This window comes from Hylobates moloch, unplaced genomic scaffold (assembly GCF_009828535.3).
Source record: "Hylobates moloch isolate HMO894 unplaced genomic scaffold, HMol_V3 SCAFFOLD_4, whole genome shotgun sequence".
Lineage (NCBI taxonomy): Eukaryota > Metazoa > Chordata > Mammalia > Primates > Hylobatidae > Hylobates > Hylobates moloch.
The window spans coordinates 80,121,351-80,145,221 of record NW_026652279.1 but is presented as its reverse complement, the minus strand read 5'-3'; the positions used below and the strand labels follow the sequence as shown (position 1 = coordinate 80,145,221).

General features: G+C 36.3%; 1 protein-coding gene across 6 annotated transcripts in view; it reads left to right on the top strand.

Annotated features, from left to right (window-relative positions):
• Nucleotides 1-23,871, top strand: part of ROBO2 (roundabout guidance receptor 2) — a 635,780-nt gene that overhangs the window by 287,529 nt on the left and 324,380 nt on the right. The gene's annotated exons all lie outside the window — the stretch shown is intronic.

The following is a 23,871-nucleotide window of genomic DNA, read 5'->3' as shown; positions in this document are numbered from 1 at the left end:
GCCATGTTGGCCCAACTGGTCTTGAACTGCTGACCTCAGGTGATCCGCCCACCTCAGCCTCCCAAAGTACTGGGATTACAGGCGTGAGCCACCACGCCCAGCCAGTGATGTAGTTTTATGACTGGTCACCTTGTGTATTCTTCCAATTCTCCAGTTCTATTAATAAAAAATAAAAGAATATAGATAATGCATTAGAAACATCTGCTGCAGGGGCCGGTTTTACCATTACGGATAACGTTATGAATACAAGTATTTCTGTTATTTATATTTGCCATTATGTCTGTTCTGGAATATTATCAAACCAGAATTATAATTAGCAAGAGACTATATAAATTAAAATCACACATTTTAAAGTAAAACTGAAGTTGGTTCAAACTAGGACTCCACCACTTGCGCAAACTACTTAGCACAAATTACTTAAACCTCGATGTTCTCATCTATAAAATAAGGGCTTTACAAGGTCAACTACTAAATTTGATAATACATGTAAAGTGAAATGCCTAAATACAATGCCTAGGATATAGTAATTGCCCTGTAAGTTGTAAGTGCTACCATGAACCAACCAATGATCTTTACTACATACTATGATTGAGAAGTTAAAAATGGTTGACATTTTATATAAATCAATGTCAAGGTAATATTATTTATGAAATTATTGTGCTTCAGGTCATGAGGATTGCTTTAGTGCATTTGAGACTCTTTTCTTAGATGACAATGGTTCTAATCCATCTTCTATCAAAGTCTATATTTCTCCATTTAAATCTGGCAGATCTGTCTTCTAGAGACATGACCAAGTCAATGATTTTGATTAGTCTGTGCTCCTTACCCAATATGACAATACCTGGAAAGTAATTATGTTTCTATTTTTCATTTTAATCTGCTCTTACCATATTGACAATATGGGCAATGGCCAAGTCCATTATGAGTTTAATTGCTTATGTGCCAGGTGTTCGGAAGTTCATTCTTTGAATCTAACGAAAGTAAAAGATAAAGTCACAGAACTCTGGTTCATTTTATGCATACATTATTCTAACTTTGGATAAAGAATTAACCATTCTTTTATATCCTGTATTGTTTAATGTCTCCCTTGCCCAGAAATAAGGATTTTTATTATAGTGACTTCAGTCACTGATGAGGCATACATACAGAAATCTCCTGTTAAGTAAGATTAGAATTTGTCTTTGGGCCTTTTTAAAGTTTCTGCAAACTGATAACCCAATTGCTTATGCTGATTGACAGAATAACATTGAATATCTAAGTAGTCTAGGCCTTTGTCTGGTTGTTAGAATTTGTCCTTTTGAGATCCATTGGCTGGAAAGTTTATACTACAATTGAGTGTGCTATGAGTAAGACGGCTTTAACTGAAGCCTCTGAAGAGGAAAGGAAAATAACAGAGAAGACTCTTTTGTATCTTTTTCCATTATCAATAATGCTTGGAGTGGACGGTGGTGGCGAACGGCAATATAGAACATGCCTTTTTTCATGTAAAACTTCCATATGAAATTATTCAAATGACGCTCTGGCTATGTCATAATGTCTGCATTCTCCAGGTATATATGAAACGGATTTTAATGGATGTTGGGTGGCTTCCATTCACCCTTTCATATTTGAAAATGCACTTAGAAACTATGTTGCGAAAGTTGCTTATGCTATTGATCCTCCTTTTCTGTTGCTGATCAGTCTGCCCCCAAGTGGTGGAGAGTCTAAAAACCCAAAAAGATAACAACGTGGTCAATCCATGACTTACGGCTGCATTTGTATGCCTGATTGATTTTTGTTGGTATACAATAGCTGAACAATTTGAAATTTATCACATGGAATATGAATTCACCTGTTCAAATCATGGCAGTATAATAATTCTTGAAATTGCAGCTGCGTATTTTAATTCATTACACCAAGTAAATAAACTTCAAGACATTCAGCCACCATTCATGAAATAGATTTCTAAAGGCTTATGTGAGGATCATTTTCTTTCTCTTACCCTCGTGTTTTAAAACTCCTCTCCCCACCATAGCCTTATACTGGAATATTTCTAGCAATTGCTGGCTGTTATTGTTGAGTTTTAATATTTCAGTGTGATTCAGAGCTCTGACCATTTTCAAGTTCTTAGGAGCCCTCTCTTGTCTCATTTTTAAACATGGCCTTTGGGGAATGACAGTGATTGTGACAGATGGTAAAGGAATAAGATTGCACTTTGGCGCTGCTTCTGTCTTTGCCTCTTGATCTTTTCCCACTTTCTCAAGGCAAATTATAGATTTCCTTTTGCCTCTAGAGGGACGCAAATTGCAGTTGCCAGTTATATGGTTCTTTGTTTCTCTTTCTAGCTCTTAAAAAAAAAAGAAGGGCTCTTATTTAATTAAACATTGTCATTACATTTATTGTTGATGAAGGGTACTGATTTGTATGTTGGCCAAATATCTGACCAGACAAGGGAGAGGACTTGTTGAACTACAGGCAAAAAAAGAAAAAGAAAAAAGAAAAAAAACTTGTGTTGTGTTTGAAGGTAGCTTCCCTCTAGTGGCAAAAACTGGTACTTCACTTGTAGACTACAAGCGATTTTTAAAAAATACTTCTTTTTGTTATCTCTTTTTAAAACATTATCTGATATGTATAATTTATATATCACACATTTTAATGAATGTGGCTTGCAACTGAAATCGAGTTTCCTAAAAAGTTTAGAAATCTTTTCAGTTATCAAATTCATAATCTTAGGTATGCAAAGTAGGCAAGGTGCTTTACTGTTCATTTTGTTCTTCAGTAATCCCACACATACAACACACAATTCCAGATGAAAGGATTCTAGTTGACTAACAAGATAGTTAATAAAGGGGTTCTAGATTTTTTTCATAATTTATCAAAGGCATGTGAAGGAATTTAAAAAGTATCACATAAATTTGGGTGGTGGGCATATTGCTGTACTTCTCTGTATATTAGAAATATTTTAGGCTAGGCACAGTGGCTCATACCTGTAAACCCAGCACTTTAAGAGGTCAAGGTGAGAGGATTACTTAGCCCAGGAGTTCAAGATCCGCCTGGGCAACATAGAAAGACCCCATCTCCAGAAAAAAATTAAGAAATTAGCCAAGCATGGTGGCACACACCTGTGGTTCCAGCTGCCTGGGCAGCTGAGATAGGAAGATCACTGGAGCCCAGGAGTTTGAAGCTGCAGTGAGCTGTGATTATGTCCCTGCACTCTCCAGCCTGGGTGACAGAGAGAGAGAGAGACCCTGTCTCAAAAAAAGAAAGAAAGAAGAAGGAAAAGTTTTATACTGGAAAAATTTTAGAGAGAGGTGATAGAATCACTAGATAGTTAAAATTTAAGCATTAGAATTTAAAGGGCACTAGAGATTAGTTGAGTGTTACAGTTTTAACTTGAACTTATTCGTTCACATTCATGTAACCACTAAGAAAGGATTTAAGCAATGCCAAGAATGCGCTATAATTTAGACAATGTGCAGGAAATACAAGGACAACTAAGACAGGCAAGCGGCAAGTGAACAAACTGAGCAAAGAGATGAGTGCTGATAGAAATATGTATAACAAACTAAGGGAGCACAGCAAGGACAAAGTGGCCCTTTGTTTGAGATGGACGAAAGGACAGTTAACTACAGAAGACAGGTGTAAATGATCAAGAGTTTGGGCACAGTGCACGGGTATTTTCCATGCACATAGCACCATGGGAAGTGGTTCTGAGCAATCAGGAGATAACAGGGCTTCAAGTATGGAAAGCTTAAATGGAGAGAGCTGAGGGAGACTTGTTAATCACTTTGCTAGAGCAAGCCCTAAGCAGGCACTGTTTTATAGCATAATAAATAATCAAATGAGAGAATATGAGGTTTGGTTCCCCAGGCTCCACACATGACTATGAATAATCTTATAAATAATAGATTCAGTCACAAAACACAAGATACTCTAGAATAACCGAATGAAATGATGTTTTTGTGCTTCTTTGACTTCTGACCAAACATAGTGTTCCTTGAAAGGAATTATGTTTGACACTGTATTGTATGACTGGAAAAAAATCTATAATGAAGACGTGCTCAAATTTGAAGTATCACTGAGAAAATTTGCTTCAACAGAGGTCTTGTGATGAGAGAATTAAGCATAATCAAAAGTTCTAGTTGCATTCTGAAGTCAATTTCAAGTTGTCAGTCCTAATTGAGAGTGGTGTTTGTCTAACATAATGCTTAAGACATTTTTTGGTGGCAAAATTTCACAATTTAAAGGAACATGATACAAGCTCAGAAGAAATGTAGCAAATTGATGACCAAGACCTAGGCAATCTGTAAGTAAGGAAATGGGATGTCAGGAGAGAAATTGACAGTTGTTTAGATAACATCCACACTTGGTTGGATGGACTATATTTTATAGACATTTTCATCCTTGAATATTTTAGTTTCTAAGATCTTTATTATGAAACAAGAACATAGGTTTAATATATACGATATATATAGTTATATATTAGGTTAATAATATATATAATATATTATATGTTATATATTATATATATTACAGTTATAAAAAATGTATGTAATTACTTGTATCAAATAGTGTTTTATCCTTTTCATCCTTGAATATTTTAGTTTCTAAGATCTTTATTATGAAACAAGAACATAGGTCTAATATATATGTTATATATAACATATATTAATAATATATAATATATTATATATTATATGTTATATAATATGTTATATAATATATGTAACATTATATATAACATAAACAACATATATTACATGTTATATATTATATATATTACAGTTATTAAAATAAGTGTATGTAATTACTTGTATCAAATAGTGTTTTATCTCACTCCCTCCATGTCCCACACTGGCTATCACCCATGTTCACTCCCACCTTTACATACTCAAGGATTTCCAACTGCCCAGGACTATGACCTTCATGCCCCAAGCACATTAACCCTCCTTTGGCAATACTCACCTGCTGTTGACTTTTCATACTTGCTCTCCTGAGTTGAGACTTAATTGTATCTTATGACAGTTATCTCAAGACCCTGATATCAGGTATAAGATGAGATCAAGTTTGTAATCTAAGAAGCTCCTCCATGCCAACAGAATAACACATTTGCATTTTGACCCGTTCTTTCTTCCAAAATTAACCAAGAAAAATAGCTTTTCTGTAGAACATGGGCTATTTGAGAAAATGCATGTCAGATGACTGTGTCATCATTTAATCACACCAAGTGCATGCCTTTGGACCCTGTGTATAGAGCTAAACCAATATTTGATAAGTGTTTGCAATACTGATAACAAATTTCTTAGATAATTGGGCAATGTTATTCTTGTCTTTTAAAGATGAAACTCCTGAAAATGAATACAAAGCCCATTGCTTCATCACATACAAACACATCCACACAAACACACCATACACAAACACATAATCTTCAAGCTTTGAAAGGCTCACGCATAAGACAAAGGGTATTTCAGTAGGCTTGGAAATCACTTGGCATTTTTGAGATTTGCCAAACAGCTTGAGATATTTAACAATATTTTTGTTCAACCAAATTCCAAACATGTTTTTCCAAGTACTTTTTTTAGGTCAATTTTTATAACCATGTGTAATTTCAAGAAAATTTAACCCATATGTTTGTTTCTGTTAGTGTATATTCAGATTGATTTATAACACAGATGTAAGTATTTCTCTTAACACTGGTATATGCAGAGGGTGAGAGGCTCTCCCAATTTGCTGCTTGGGACAGTCCACAGTGAGACTTTAGATTAATGATCACAGACTATAACCCAATTCTAATCTCAACACAGTCTCCATGATAAAAGTCACAGGGGACTGGCTATAAGTGTCAGCAAAAGATCAGATGCAGATACTGCAGTATGTTGATGAATGTGTGTTCCTAACATGGACTCAAAAGACGGAACTCTGACTGATGACTGTGCAGCACTGTGAGAATGAAGCCCTTAAGCGCTACTAAAGGTCTTTGCCAACTGTGATGAAAAACTGCATCTGTGAGTAATGCTACTCACTGGCAAAATAGGACTGTGACCCGCCAACATATTCCATTATTTTTTGTGGCATTGAGTATAAAAGTAGACCTGTTGTTCTGTTGTAGGGAAAGTAGAAACACAAGTCAAAATACTACCATACTTTATAGGCCGGGCGTGGTGGCTCACGCCTGTAATCCCAGCACTTTGGGAGGCCGAGGCAGGTTGATCACGAGGTCAGGAGATCGAGACCATCCTGGCTAACACAGTGAAACCCTGTCTCTACTAAAAATACAAAAAAAAAAAAAAAAAAATAGCCAGACGTGGTGGCGGGCGCCTGTAGTCCCAGCTGCTGGGGAGGCTGAGGCAGGAGAATGGCGTGAACCCGGGAGGTGGAGCTTGCAGGGAGCCGAGATTGCGCCACTGCACTCCAGCCTGGTGACAGAGCAAGACTCCATCTCAGAAAAAAAACTACCATACTTTACATGGATAGCAAAAATGAATTTTTAAACTAGCGTGTGTTTCCTGTAAGTAATTCTTAAAATTAAACGGAAATAGAAAAACTGTAACGAGAACCTCAGATTCAGCCAATGTGGCATCTTAGAAGTAAGCCATACTCTCTCCATGGTGACGGTGCTGTAGGTAGGAATGGATAATAACAGGATGTCAGAGTAAGTGCCAAGTGGAAGGAAATTAAAGCATAGTTGTGATGTAAGGGGGCAGCCATAGGTAATTTTAAAAACAGGAATATTTTAGAAATAAGAAATGATTCATACGTATTGCTTGTGGATGCAAACCAAAAGTCAGATATCACACACATAATGACGTCTGGCTCTATCCAAATACGTACAACATTTTCAGGGAAAAAAAATATACTCTCTGATCCTGAATGTTGTGCCTGCAGAGGAAAGAAAATGAACCTGTTTACTAGAGGGAGAAATCTCAGTGACTGAAGAAGTCAAACAACTTCTTGAACTCCGAGAGCCACCTTAGCTGTTCTGCTTCAGGGTTCTGGGCAACATAACAACATCTTTATGAATGTTACCTTATAGAACGTTAGTTATACCAGAGCAGACGCAACTGGGGATTTGACAACTCTGCCACACTTTGACTGGACTGACATTTCCTTAGCAGTAACAAGCTGCTACTGTCTGGTGCCATGGGGGCCCTGGGCTTGATTTAGTAGCACTGACATTGACTGCTTGTTATTTCATATCTTAGAGCTGTCAGGAGGCAACTGATGTCAGCATAAAATTATTTGATAGCTCTGCATCTTGGGCAAAATGTGAATCTATCAGTGTTATAAAATAGCCATCAAATTCTTGGAGTTGGGGGTTGGAGATAATTGAGAAAGAAAACTCACCTGGTGTATTGTTAAATAATCTTTTGTTTAAAATTTGATTCACATAAATATGAACTGTAACTATCTATTAGGCACATACTGGTTGTACTCATTAAACTACATGCTCATCTAATTCTGACAACAGTTTCAGTGGATAAATAGTATTATTTTGATCCTCATTTGACAGTACAGATTATACTCCTGGAAGATGGAAAAGCTGGGACGCAAATGCAAACAATCTGGTTCCAAGATCCATGCTTTCACCTTGAATTACATGGTTTTTCCCATGGAATTGAAGATCCTAGATTAATAGGATTCTCTCCTTGAGCTGCCATTGATTTTTTTCTTTAGTTTGAATTTTAGAAAACATTTGTTCATTTTATTGAGGGAAAATAGCAATTAGCGCCTTGTATGATCTGATAAATACTCACTGAATGAAAATTGAACTTTTATCATCCTCATAGCTTTTCTGGAGTAACCACGTATCCAGTGGAATGATTCTAGTTGTAAATGGAGTTGGTCAAAGACTAATTTTCTCATTACAATACTTACTTTAACACAGTATTTGAAGACACTTTGAAAATTTGAGGAGTCGTGAGTAAATGTGGGGAATTTTGTGATTAATAATCTCAGTAATAAAGACTGTTAGAAGCTCAGAAGCTCTCACAAAATAAGCAAGAAATACTTATCAAATTTATGAATTGTAGCTCAGTTTACCATTCTGTTGATCAAATCACTTATTTTTAAACATAGTGATCTTCTTCAAATGTAGCCATTTCTAAATGCATTTGCTTCTTTCTGAAAATCACCTGACAACGCCAGATCATTTCCATTTATAATATTTTGTATATCCATTGATCTTGTTTTGTGTTGTTTAAAAGTATAATCTTTTATGTTTTTTGATAAACTTGGACAATGACAGATCACAATTTAATTTCTAGAATGTGTCTTTGTATGTGAATGTGTTTCTTTTTTTCAAACAAATCACAAAGATCTAGGGGAATTGTGATTCTCTAATTCGAGCTCAGTATATACCAGTTGAAAGCATTTAGTTGTGATTAAAACAGATTGAAGGAGATAATCCCTCTGAGAAAGCAGCTTCAAATAGCTTAGCAGCACTTCTTCAGGGATAAGAACTAACACAACACAAGCTAATTCCTCCAAAATCTCCCTGGTGGAGCTGTAGACATACCTTTCATTTGTTGTTTTTCTTCTTTATTGCTTTCTATTTGAATTCCTCTTCAATATGAATTCTGCTTTAATAACAGTTTACTCATTTTGTTTTCCAAGAACCAACATTTGCCCTTTTGTGTTAACCGATACAAGGAGATACACTTCATATAATATTAATAAATGAAGAGTGTGCAGGCAGTTCTCAATTTACAATTGAGTGATATTATAAAAGTTCATAGGTAAGTCATAGACAATTTAGAACTCGGGATAGAATTTATCATAGAAATGTTCTATAAAATTTGGTTTCTTGGTTAACCCTTCAAAGCCTATTTAACTCACAATGTAGCTGAATATACCTTATGTAACTAGTACAAGTACCGTATAGCAGCAGTTCTATGAGAATACTTCTAACCAATGTTCTGGATTCAATATTGGGAAGAAAAAACACCTTTTCCTCGGGAATGCCTTCAAATTTATTTCATTCACAGTGTATGTCATTTCTAGCATCAGAGAAACTGGCAGGTCTGTATCTTCTCGGAGTAGTGTGCTGGAGAAAGAGAAAGAACTAGATAAATCATAAGTTGTAGGGTGAGATTTTCTTCATTTTCCTATCCCCTTGGATATGCTGTAACTCCATTTTATAATTTAAGACCATGCCCTTGAAAACTGGACCCATTATTGGAGAAGGGATGAGTAAAGTGCATCTATGGACCCCAACTATCAAAGGCTAAGAAAAGAAAAGAAAATAGGAAGCAAATGCCCAATGACAGTAGGCAAAGAAGTTATGACTCCTCCAGCCAAGCCCAGCTGAAGATAGAAGTGGTACAGATCTCATGTTCCTGGATATTAGACACGTATGGAGCACTGAAATTTCAAAAACTATGTTGACCCTTAACTATTTGTATTAAAAAAACATGGAAGATTTAATGGCCAGGTGTGGTGGCTCACGCCTGTAATCCCAGCACTTTGGGAGGCCGAGGCGGGCGGATCACGAGGTCAGGAGATCGAGACCATCCTGGCTAACACGGTGAAACCCCGTCTCTACTAAAAATACAAAAAATTAGCTGGGCGTGGTGGCGGGCACCTGTAGTCCCAGCTACTCGGGAGGCTGAGGCAGGAGAATGGCGTGAACCCGGGGGGCGGAGCCTGCAGTGAGCCGAGATCGCGCCACTGCAGTCCAGCCTGGGCGACAGAGGGAGACTCCATCTCAAAACAAAAAACAAAAAACAAAAAACAAAAAACATGGAAGATTTAATGGCCAGGTGTGGTGGCTCATGCCTGTAATCCCAGCACTTTGGGAGGCCGAGGTGGGCCGATCACCTGAGGTCAGGAGTTTGAGACTAGCCTGGACAACAATGGCGAAACCCCTTCTCTACCAAAAATACAAAAAATAGCCGAGCATGGTGATGTGCACCTGTAATTCCAGCTACTTGGGAGGCTGAGGCATGAGAATTGCTTGAAGCCGGGAGACGGAGACAGAGGCAGAGGTTGCAGTGAATGGAGATCACACCACTGCCTTCCAGTCCGGGTGACAGAGTGGGACCCTATCTCAAAAAACAAAACAAAACAAAGAACATTAGAAATGTTCCTGTTTACTCACCCCCTTTTCCTTCCCCACTTCCCCCACGCCCCTCTACCCCCGTCACTTCCTCTTCCCTCCCAAAATTGCTTGAAGGATTTTCCTTTCTGCTGCGCCCATGATGCAGTGATGGTGAGGCACACAGTACGTTACTATAAGTCCCTGTTGAGTTGAGGAATTAACCAAATGCTACCACAGAGTTTATTAATAAAGTTTAGGCCAAATTGTGAAGGGAATTATATTTTAAGACACAGAGCACAGTTTGCTGTGTAAAGTTTTGTAAGCTGGAGCGACAATCCACAAACTAATATTCTATGAAGAGTTCCTAGCAAGCCAGAATTAATTGACTACCAGCATCTAACCAAACCTAAAATTTTAATCTAGCTTTTACGTACAGATCACCTGCCAGCACTTCATCATTTTTGTGTATGCTGTTTGCTTTGCTATTATGTGGTGATTGATCTGCTGTTTAATTTATAGTAATGATGATGGCCTGGCATTAACAATAATGGCATATGTTAAAATGTAAGAGAGCATCTCAGCAATAAAAGAGATAGATATAGTTCAGAACCTTTTAACATTGCATTGCCCCTGTTAATGTTTCACAACACTTTATACTCTGAAAAAATAAAAAATAAAAAAAGGAAGTGGCATAAAAATAGCACGTAAAGTGTTACTCCCACATGCTGTTCTTGGTCTTTGGCATGCCTGTTATCCCCACATTCTCCAAAAATGACAAGAATGCATCCCATCTGATACATCCTGTGAAAAATTTAAGAGCATATTTGAAAACACAAAATACTGTTTTCATAAACTGCTGAAATCTGTGATAGTTTGGCAGTAATCATAGGAACAATGCTGGAACACAACTTTTAATTTTTTCTTGTCCGTGCATTCTCTTGTCAAACTCACTGAACTTCCCTGTTCTGTATTGCTTTCTGATGTGTTGATCCAAGTCTCCCTAAAACACACATGCTAATGCCTAAACAGAGTTTAACACTTGGCTTTTCCCCATTAATTAATAGTCCAGTGTTCATATTGATGTAGTCTTTCTTTTGTGGATAGAAAGAAGCAATCTGAAGCTAATTTAGCATTGAGTAAATTAGTAACATAGCTTTTAAGAAAAAGAGGAATGAAGCAATGGGCAAAACCAGATGTAAGATCTTCTGGACGGATACGTGTGGCTACAGTTCTATCAAGGCAAGAATTGGCAGAACTCTGGAAACTTCTGTTTCTATTTTTATTCTCTTATACTCCTTCAGAATTTAAGAGTCACTCCTTGTCTCCATGACAGAATATAACGAATGCTGTTTGTTCTAGTGTTCAGGCCAATGACATAACATGTTAACCCTTGGTTACCCAGAATAATCTTCACATTAAGAGTAATCCTGCACCATTTATGAAACATAAGCGTCATACCTGGCCACTTTTTGTCAATCAGCATATTAAAAAGAAATTCCACAACAAAGAGTTCAGTGTAGTGACAGTGATACTATAGTGACTTCTGCAGCCATTTTTCGCAGGAGAATTAGTTCTCTTTAATTCTGATTCTCTCCTGCCCTGTGCCTCACATTGGGTTTATACTTCTGACAGTGCTTAGGAGATGTGCATTCATCCAATTTGTACAGTCAGTCTAAGGATTCAGGCAGACTACATAATTCGTTGGAATATACTGACTGTGTTGACCAGATTATAACCTGTCTCTGCTTTTGGTGTTATGTGAGGGTGGCACAATGACAGAAACAATGGTAGCTAATACCTGTGTATGCTTACTATATTTGACATATATTATCTCATTTAGTTCTCACAGTCCCGAGCTTGGAGTTATAAAGGAAAGATTCTTGGAGATGATGGAAGCTCAGTAAAGCCAAAAAACATGAACTTCAGCATTAGACAAACTCAAACTAAGTTAGTAATATTTCTGCTTTTCCTTTTTTTCTTTTTTAATATAAATTAAACCATTTACTCCTCCACCCTACCCTAAAGTCCAAATGTAATATATATAACGGGGTATGATTTGTCCTGATTTGTTGTCCATACAAATTCTTGTGTCAGAGAGTATCCTAGAACTTGGTATGCTTTATGTTTAATAATCATTCAGTATGTTGTTAAAGATTTTATTTATACTTGTGGCTGGGCACAGTGGCTCATGCCTGTAATCCCAGCACTTTGGGAGGCCGAAGTGGGTGGATCACTTCCGGCCAGGAATTTGAGACCAGCCTGGTCAACATGGCAAAACCTTGTTTCCACTAAAAATACAAAAGTTAGTCTGGCGTGGTGGCACATGCTGGTAATCTTAGCTACTCAGGAGGCTGAGGCAGGAGGATTGTTTGAATCTGGGAGGTGGAGGTTGCTTTGAGCTAAGATCACACCACTGCACTCCAGTCTGGGCAACAGAGCAATTTATTTAATCTTTATTTTCTCCAAAAAGAAAATAAAGATTATACTTATACTTGAATAGCAGTCAGTTATAAATGAGCTGAGAGAGTGAAGTAAAGAAGCCTGTATAGACAAATGAACAGAGACAGACTTTTGTGATGTGTGTTTAAGGGATTATTAGAAGATCATTTTGGACTGGACAACTCAAGAAAGAAAATTTTGGTAGGAGGTTTTACAAGGTCTTCAAAGCAGGCAAAGAAATGTGGGTTTTGATCTGACTACATTATACGCACTTTGCTTATTTTTCGTTGAGGTATATTACTAAACACTGTCTTATCCTATTTCAGTAATAATCTTTGTTTATTTGGTAAAGTGTTTTTTTTTAAGGGTTAGCACTTCTAAGTTCCACCATGAAACAGTCAAGTGAAATTGTTTCTCAGTATTTGATTGACTTGATTCATCCATTTTCAAAGAAAAGGTAAATCATATAGTATTCTGTATGATGTAGACTGTGTCACTCAAAGTGAAAAAGTTACCTTTGTCTTCCACCATTTGAGAATGTGCTGTTGAATTTGAGAAGAAAAGAACCCTGGGGCATTAACCACACACATTCTCCAATCTAGATTTCAAAATGTTCAGTAGATGTTTAGGGTATGACAGAAAAATATTAAGCCTGTTAATATGGTAATTATAGTGTTTCTTGCTTCCTTGTACCCTGAATTGATTAATACATAAACAGGACTCAAAATACAAACTTTATGTTTAGTGAAAGTGCCAATATCTATGTCTGAATTCATAAATGCCATCTTAGGAACGAGGCAATTTCTGTTCACTGCCTAGTGCCTTAGGGAGACTGTTTAATGAGGAGATGTGAAGCCTTGTACAGTTTATTGTTGATGACATTTTGAGGACACTTGCAGTGGGGTAGACTGAAAAACAATAAAGCTGGGTATTTTCTTGGATGTGGTTTATGTGCCCCAGAGTGTTGTATCAGATTTTATCAGTAATCGAATTTCTACTTGATAGCAAAAACAAAAACAAAACCTTTTTAGAAACTTAATTTCATACATCGAAGGCAAAGAAAAAAAAAATACTTGCAAATCTGATATCTGATTCAAAGAGTTTTAATTTTTCTAGTTATTCAGTTGAATTAAAGGTTACTACCACTGTTTTTACAAGCTTGAAAGGCCTATTTATTTATTTATTTATTTTGAGATGGAGTCTCCCTCTGTCACCTGGGCTGGAGTGCAGTGGCATGATCTCGGCTCACTGCAACCTCCATCATCCAGGTTCAAGTGATTCTCCTGCCTCAGCCTCCCGAGTAGCTGGGATTACAGGCACGTGCCACCACGCCCAGCTAATTTTTGTATTTTCAGTAGAGATGGGGTTTCACCATGTTGGTCAGGCTGGTCTCGAACTCCTGACCTCAGGTGATCCACCTGCCTCGACCTCCCAAAGTGCTGGGATTACAGGCGTGAGCCACCGCGCCTGGCCTGAAATGTGTATTTTTTAGGTTAGATGTGGTAGTGTTATAACTGTTGATATCCTTTGTAGTCTGTATTTAAAAACTCTGAAGTGGCTTGAGGCAGTTCCACAGCAAAAATTCGATATAAATGTCTATTCAGATAACGATTCTTATATTGCATAGTATATTAATATACGTAATGTATTTTCATGTCTATTGCCTAATACTTTCCAAATGAAAAGAAATTGAACAATCTATTTTTCTCATGCCTTTGTTTTCATTGGAACCTTTTGTGACCAACTTGTACTTACTAACATTATAAGACTATGGCACAACACTGGTGATATGTGAGCCATCAGGGTCTGTCCAGGTGGGCCGGTGTTGGTGTGTCTTCATGGTCGGGTCTGGTCCTCAGCTCTGTAGCTACCTTTTACAGAGGTAATATTATGGGGTGTGTGGTTAAAAGCTCTGGAAACGCACTTTGTGGACTTGAATCCGACCCCATCAATTTCTTAGTGTGTATAGTTATGTAACTCATAGTTATGTATGTAATCTCAGTATGTTACATAACTTAGTGTGACACAGTTACATAAGTTATGCACATAACAGTATAAATAACTACATAACATACATACTTGACATAACATAATAACTGTTACATACATAATGTATGTTTAGTGCATAAAAGTTACATAATAGACATATTTGTGTAATTGGGCATTAACTCCAAAAGATGTAGTACATATTTGCACCTGCTTGGGTTATCATCATAATAAAAACAGATAATGTTTGTAAATACATTAGCTCTAATGTATAACACAAAATTAATAACCAGTATTAGTTGCTGCTGTTAATATTAATGTTAGTACTGTGTAATCATCTGAAAAGTGCTTGCTCAATACCAGGTTAAAAACAGAGAGCGCTAGAGTGACTTATTACAAATTTACCCAGGTAATAGAAAACCCGAATGCCCTTCCTCACTTTAAGCAGAATATGTGTCTGTGATGCTTTGCCCTTCTGGAACCATTTCCGGTTGGTATTAAGTGAAATCTACTAAATTTTGTATTCTGGGTTTCTCTTCTCTATACTTTGTGCAGATACCTCTGTCTCCCTAAAAAGAATTATTTGACTAGAGACAATGCTTATGATTATGGTTATTCTAGCTTAAGCCGGTTTATTATAATAGATTTAGTTGAAGCTTGGTTATATTCCGGCGTCAGTCATTTTATTAACCATGAAGAGGTTACAGCTTTAGATTTGTTGATTCAACTATGCATTCTTAAGACGATGTTGCAGACACCTTAATTAAACCTGGATGTTCCTAAATTTCCTCAGACATTACTTTCACTATATTTCTAATGTTACTCTTAGAAGGGAAGCTTTCTGCTTCTGTGCAGTTGCAATAGTAAAGAATCCTAGATTTTAGTTTTATTAGATTGATTAGAACAGAATGCAAGTATAGAAGCTTTTAAGTGAAAAAATCTATGTGAATAAAAATGTATGCCTATATTTTTGTTATAAACCAGTGATTTAAATTTTAATGCATATGTTTATGAAGAGAAGTATGTTTGTTGTTATAATAAACAATAAAAAGCTATTGCTCACGTGACTCATGAAAGCAAACCTGGCAATGACTTTTGTCTCATATGTCTGCAGCCTACCATCACATATGCCTAACTTTTTATGAATGTGTGTCCACTATATTGTTATAACCATCTGCAATCAAATGTGTTTTGCAAAACAAAGGCTCATTTGGTATAACTAATTCTTTTCTTCAATGATGAAAATCATCACATTATGTTATTCAGAGTAATTATTTATAGCTTAGGTTGGGATGGACACTTTTCAGGAGCAAAATATATACTTTGTTTCTATTTTTGCTGAAATAGGGACCGAAAGGGTATTAATCTAGCATTAAAAAGGGCGAAGCAACAAGCTTCCCTGATTGGAGTGTAGGTCCCAAGCACTTTACTGATAAGTTCATTCAGATTCAGTAAGCTCTTTAAGCTTTCTTTCTTTTTCTTTCTCTTTCTTTCTTTCTCTTTCTTTCTTTCTTTCTTTCTTTCTTTCTTTCTTTCTTTCTTTCTTTCTTTTTTCTTTCTTTTTCTTTCTTTCTCTTTCTCTCTTTCTTTCTTTCGCCTGCCTGCCTGCCTGCCTGCCTTCTTTCTTTTTTTAGTTAAAGTCATACTCTAACACCTATTCTCCTGCCCACAAACTATACCTTTGGGTAAATGTTCTTAAAACTAACAGGTACTTCTCTCCTAATGCCTAAATGAACTCAACCACCATGGAGAAGTCATAGTTTTGATTGGTAGATACAAAGTGAACATTTCAGCACTGTGTTAAGCTGTACATGGATTAGGTAGTAGCCAAAGAAACAATAGGGTGGCCAGAGATTTTGAGGGAACAAAGGCTGAACAGAAAGTGAGAAGAGGCCAAAACAATACATCAGTCATGTCAATCTGCCTTGGGCACTGCTGACCTATACGAAGCTGAATATCATCTTCAGTGACATCTTTGATGTACCTGTCCCGGATTGCCTGTGCTTGGCTTCGGGCACTAATTTTCTTTCCTCATACAATCCAATCCATTAAACGTCTGCTATAGTTTTTCTGGCCTGAAGAGAAATTTTGTTTGTTTGCTTGTTTGTTTTGGCCTAGTTCCAGGCCCAGGATAAGGTGAAGCATACACTGCTTTCATTCATTCATATATCACATATATGCTTCTCTCCAACCTTCTCTTCCTTGCTCTCTGACATACACAGACACTTCTAAAGCTCTGGGATATCCCTTACCATATAACAAACTTGCTGGCAGGAGCAGAGGCAATAGCTCTCTAGTAGTGCTTGGGGGAGTGACAGATACTTTCAAGACTGACAGAAAAAAGAAAACACAAGCTCTTTTTCAGGAACTGTATATATAGTGTGTCTTAGTGAGACACAAATCTGCCACTAAGGTAGCAATTATTAGGCCTTATAGTTGAGATTTACTTGTGGACCTGAAAACTCTGCACAGTCCATAAGAGAATTTCCTGTATTCCCTGCATGGGAGGAGCAAGACGCTTATCTATCGTAAGGTTATCTGTGTTATTCCATTTGACATTTTTAAGTCTATTGAAGTAGGCGAGAAAGGCGGACCTTTGCAAAGATACTGATTGCCCAAACTAAAAGAAGTTAAAACTTGAAGTGGTCATTTAGTTTCTCTTCAAAGGTTAAGTACACACATTATTAATATACACTTAGTTTATGCTTTTGACATAGCAGATCAGACTTTACACCTGGAAAAGTTGTAAAGACAAAGGTCAAGGTCGGGCATGGTGGCTCACCCCTATAATCCCAGCACTTTAGGGAGATTCTCTGAGGACAGGAGTCCAAGACCAGCCTGACCAACGTGGTGAAACCTTGTCTCTACTAAAAATACAGAAATTAGCTGGGCACGGTGATGCATACTTGTAATCCCAGCTACTCGGGAGGCTGAGGCACGAGAATCGCTTGAACCGGGGAGGTGGAGGTTGCAGTGAACCAACATCACGTCACTGCACTCCAGCCTGGGTGACAGAAGGAAACGCCATCTCAAAAAGAAAACAAACAAAGCAGAGATCACAAAATATCTGTATGTTCATCTGTAGCCATAGCTGTAACTATGTTCTTTAACTTAATTATGAAACAAACATATAGTATTTAGTTTGCCAAAATGTAAATATTTTCCACTTCTATTCACTCGCCTAGGCTGGCTTCTTTACAGTAGACCCCAAGCCCATTCATAATTGACCTGTCCCCTACTTGGGTCTACATATGATCATAAATAACAGCTCTCACTACTGAGTCATTATTAAACAGGAAGCATACCAACTGTTAGGTTACTCTCTGATTCGGAGTAGCCATCAAGAAAAAAGAGGAAACATAGGAAATAATTTATAGTGATTTATTGAATGGCAACTGAGCCTAACTGTATGTTAGATAAGGCAACTTTGAGTTCAAAGAGCTGACACTACGATAGAAGAGAGAGATATCCACCAAAGATAAGCAATGCAACATTGTTAACTGCTAACTGAGTCAGTTAATGATGCCCAAATGGTTTGATGGGGAGAAAAACCTCAGAAATTAAATGTTGAAATTGTGATAATGGAGATATATGCAAGGTACTGTTAAGAACAAAAGAGAAGCTTTATGAACAGCCTTTTAAGAGTAGAATGGACTATAATGTTCCAGTAACTCTGTCTGAGAAAGTCAAGAATGACCTCATAGTGATGGCTTTGGAGATAGGATAATCAATGGGCAGAAATATGCCTGGTGAAGAAAAAAGGAGATAAACCAAGGGTTCTACTTGCACAAGTGCAGTTTTCGAAGGGTGCCTTTGGACTTTGTAGGTGAACAAAGAGCCAGGCTTTCGTGTGCAGGTGCATGGTGTACAGAGTATTGCATCATGGCAGGTGAGACTGAATAGTTAGACAGAAGGCAGAGTGAAAAGGACCTCTCAGGTTCAGCAAGAGATTGTAACATTTATCCAACGAGCAACACGAAGTCAAGAGGGGCCTGTTTGTCTACTAGTCTTCTTTGTGTCTCGCTCTCCTTCCCTTTGGAACTTCCTTATTTCTTTTTTCTGTTCATCTTCCTTTTTTCTCCTCCTCCTCCTGCTCCTCCTCTTCTTCTTCTTAACCCATCTTTTTCTCCTCTTCCTCTTTTTTTTCTTTTGCTTATAAATGAAGGATGATCCTTTCAATAGTAGTGTGGTGGATGGACTAGGATTGGGAAAGATGATTAGCATATTGAATAATTAGAAATTTTAGTAATACATTATGAGGGAACTAACAAGGGCCTTCCATAAGAAAGTAGCTGATAAAAGCAGATACAACCTTGTATGGCAAACACAGGCAAGATCTCTGGTTCCCCTCCCTAAGCCTAGTGTATCACACCAATGCCTGACACCAAACAGGCAGACTGTCAAGTTTATTATTTGCAAACAAACAAACAAACAAACAAATGCTTGTGAATAATGCGTAGCTTCTATTTTGTGATTCTGAATGAATTGATGATGCCTTTCCCAAGGCCCAAAACAAAGCTGGTGTAAAACAGTAGTGAGGAGAAAAGGAATAGACAAGTTCCACTTTTGTTTTGCTAAATTCGGTATATGTCTCCAGGATAAAATAATGTCTGTATGAAACAAATATTTGGAAATAAATACAAGTTCTAGAATAAGGGAAAGAAGGAAAAACCATTTACAAGAGATGAAGTTTCATTGCAATTTTTATAGGACAGATAATATAAAGGGTTGGCTTTCTATTAGGAAGAAATTAATTGTTCACTTTCTGAATGAACATCAGCAATTTCTAGCTGTTAGAAAGTCAAGTCACATTTCTAAAGAGGCACTCTCACAAAGATACATTTGGAAGCCTTCAAATGTCTTTTTGTTCTTTTAAAATTAGCATTTTGCCTTTTCCATTCATAAGGCAGCCAATGATCAAAAAGTAATCTCTTTCTTCTTTGGAAAGAAAACCTTTGCCCTAAGAAAAATGGCATCTCTTCCTCAAGATTAGCCCCCAAAATATTAAACTTGGAGTAAAGCAGCCAATTCTATTCATGGTTATGACCAAAAAAGAAAATGGGGAGTTTATTTTCTTAAAGGCTGCTCAAGTTCAAAAATTTGTGTTTGATCCCTCAAAATTCATTTCATTTTGAATATGTTACCTGAACTTAAGTTGAGTTTACAATATTTTTCAAAAAATACTATAACAACAAAACATTTATTTTGATATAAAATTATGTTTCTTATATTGTTACTTTATTTGAACCTAATAGTTAACTCACAAATTGCATATCTTGCCCAAAAATAAGCTATTGCTTTAGGCCTACATAAAACATTAAATGAGAACACTACAAAGCTAATAGATTCTGGGATTACATAAACATCCCATAATCTTAGTATTAAATTCATTTCTTTTAGGAATACATTGCAAAAATTAGGGAAGAAAGGTTTTGAATTACCTTCCAGTATGAAATGGTATGGTCTTTTAAATGTATGGATAATCAGTAAAATCATTTTATTAGTCATATTTCTGCTTCCTTGGCAGAAAACATTCCAGCTTGGCTCCACAAACCAGCATAACCAAATTTGTTATAGTAAATAATAAATCTGTAAGTATTGATTGATGTTTAATTTCAGCATCCTTGAAACATTCCATGGAACTTTCATATTTCCAATAAACAACTGCGATCAGTAATGATATGCTTGGGTAAAACAAAGAAAATGTGGTTATTTCTTTCTAGTTATAAAGCTAAGTTTTAGAAAACAGACATCAGAGAAGGGGTACCACAGATCTGTTTTTAATATTCAATACAAGTTAGAGCTCATATTTTATTTTGGTCCAGGATTAAGAAAAAAGTTGTTTGGAGATAGTATTTTACTTCAGCGTTTCCACATCGAGTCTTTTCTGTTTCTCATTGTTTGTGATGCTTTTAAATAAAGTGTACTTTGTTTTTTAGCTAACATCTGCTCCCCCCTTGTTCTGGTCAGACTTTCAACACGTAGTTGCTCTGAGATTGTTCATGAGATCCCAGACGGGATCACCATGACCTTACCTGAGAGTGGTCAAAAAAGGAGCAGATGAGTGTTGTGAAGGTTAAGCTTGTGTTTATCTGACAAATGACCTTAAAGATCAAATGCAGAAAGCAAAACTCACAAATGTGGTTGATGCAGAGCAATGAGACAATGTTGTGGCAATTATTTTTAAATAACGTATTAAACTTTATAAAATGAAAAGATTTTTTAATGGCAGATGTAGGTCTTTAAGGAACCACAGAGTGCAGTTATTGAATTAAAATATTGATGTGAACATATTTTTCAAATATGCTTCAAATTGTAAGTATCTGCCATCACAAATATTCAACGTTTTTTAAAACGCTAATATATTTAGGTATAGGTCAAGAAAATTACTAGGATTAGGTATTTGCTACTAGCAAAGCAAGGCCATTTTTCCTAGCTATGGCTTTTTCTATTGAGTAAATTATTGAAATGGTTGTTTGAGTTTATATTTCACTCATAGTTGAGGCTAGAATAGTAAAGCCAGTGTATTGATAGAGTTGATTTGTTTTTGAATTATAGATCTAATAGTAGAAACAGCTCTAGAGGTGAGTCCCTGATGACATCTCAAAATGGTTGTTTAATTTTCCATATTAGAGGAGTATTATGATAGAAAGAGCAACAAACAGAGCTGCTTTCAGACAAGAAACATTTCATTTCAATTATTTTCTTTTTAGTTAATTTCTAATATATTTCTAATATACTTACCTTATTTTACAGGAGATGAGGACATTAAGAAAGCTTTTATTTATTTTTTGGCAAATGATAAAAAAATTAACACTATTTTTTAAATCATAGATATATATGTTCCATATGGTTGAAGTAGACACATTGAGGATTAGGGTTAGAAGTTATCTGAAGTTAGTCTGGCAAGTGTTGACTGTAATTAAATGAGCAAAGATAATTTGAATGTACAGATAATTTCGACCAAAGAAGATGCCAAACTGGTCAGGTGATAAAGGAAAGTGTGGTGAGCTTGAAAGTTCCAAATATTTTTCACCATCTTCTTCATGTAGGAACATATTTTAAGACTTGAATTTCAGCTTTCTCAAAAATATTTGAAATAGTGTTGATGTGCTGAATAGGAAATTTTGATGCAACTTGCATCTGTGGACAACATCAGTGTCCCTAAAAATGCAAGAAATGATCTTGGTCAGTATAGCCTTAAAATAATCCATTTAATGAAAGAAAAGTTGTTTTTTTGGTTTTCTCAATCTTTGGATAGCCTTTTAAAATCTATATCATTTTCAGATCTGCAAAAAGCCATTATTGTCATGTCCTTTTCATTGAAGTAAAACATATATCTATAGGGAATGATGACCTTCTCATGAATTAGTGGCTTTAGGCATCATAATATATATTTTTAAAAAAACAGTTGGAGTGGCTGGCAAAAAACATGCAAACATTTTATAGGGCTTTTTTCCCCTCTCCACTTCAATGCATTTATTTGAAAACTGCTTATTTGCTTGAATTTGCCCTGCTGGCAAAATTTTTCTACCAGATAGCTACTTTTTATTGTTGATGCACATCATGAATAACAGCTTTATTTGATGGCAAATGAGATGCCCCAAGTTGCAAGCTTTCCATAAACGTATCTGAATTGTTCAATTTCCTTCTCATTGTATAATTTCCACCCTGGCCCTTTGCCTGCTGATATTCAGATAAAGATTTCATTCAAGTAATTTTCAGAACTGTCCTATGTTCTTTGCTATCATAAGTGGTAAGATTGCTCAATTCGTATTAGCTATAATACAAGTGCTGCACAGGTTTTTTATCAGATATTTCTAAAATCATTTCTTTGTCATGAATGGTAACGAGAATAATAAAATAATGCCTCCAGTTGGGTTTGCAAACACTGGTGGTTTACTAGCAATAGAATTAGTAGCAATATGAACGTGAAAAGTCACTTTTCTAAAGAACATATCTTAATGACTTATTTTGTTTCCTTTTCTTTCATGTCTCCTAACATGGATTTGAAAATTATGATTGCTGAATGATTCCAAATGACTTGGGCCTTTGTTTCTCAAATAGGTAAGTGATTCTGGTTCTTTGGTGTTCTTAGGAGTCCATGGTTGTATTTTAAAATAAATATTCATTGCCAATTTGCACTGTTGAATTTTCTGGCAAAATAGGGTAAAAATTGAACATAAGACAAATCATCATTTTCAGAAATATACTTCAGATCTTTTTCATTAGTTGGCACAAGAAACAGACTAACAAGAAGACCCAGTTTGAGTTGTACCTATTCATAGGAGCCATATGTTCAAAATCATTTAAGTCCTCTTTGCTGGCTAGCTTTTGTATTTTAAAGCAGCTTGGTCATATTTTGCCCATCAAGTTCTAGGTCACACTAGACTAGTTACTAATCATAATACTGTATGACTTAACCAGGTATAAGAAAGCATTTCATATGGCAGCCAGTAATGGCCTGATACACAATAATTAGCTAACAATTTTCCTGATCTCAGAGATACTAGGCTGAAAAAAAATTTAGCTTTAGGTTCTGTGGTATCGTCACTTGTAGAGCTGGGATCAACAAGCTAGTCTATGGGCCAAATCTGACCAACTATGAGTTAAGAATATTCTTTACATTTTTAATGGCTGACAAAAAATCGAAAGAAAAATAATATTTCATAATGTGTGAAAATAATGTGAAATTCAAATTTTGGTGTTCAAAAGTATTGTTGGAACATAGCCGTGCTTATTACTTCACATATCGTCTATTGCTGTTTTCGTACCACAATTATATGGCCCGTGAACCCTAAAATGTTTACATTCTGGCCCTTAACAGAACAAGTTTGCTAACTCCATTGTTTGAGTACCAGCATATAAGAGGTTAATTCCCCGAACCTCTTACTTTGGAGATACTATTAGAGCAGAGGTGAAATCATTATATATCCGACCTTTTCTTAGTCACAAGGGAATCCACCATATCTGAAATGACCAGGTCAGAACAAATGGAAGAGCAAATCTTGACTGTAGATTTAAATTTTCCCGAAATAGTCTTTTACATAGTTATATTTCTCATACATTTTAAGCCCTACAACATTCAACCCGTTACGTCTAATTTATTTTACTGCCAGCAAGTCTTTGAGCTTGCTCACAGATATTCAGAATCCCGTAGTTGATGGGAACTGGGGAAGTGGCATTTTGTAGCTAGTGAAGCAGCAACATGTTGTATAATGAAAAGAAATACCCTCAAACTTTTCAATAGTTCTCAAGGCTCTGTTTCACCAAAGAGAATACTAACATTCTATAGACACTGCCTCTTCTGAATTACATTTGACAGTGTTGGAAAAGTGTAATATTCATCACTGTAATCCAGCTTAGCATCTAAAACAACACAAGTAAGTACAGTTGTGCTTTGTGGAATAGATTTTGCAGAATTTTTCAGA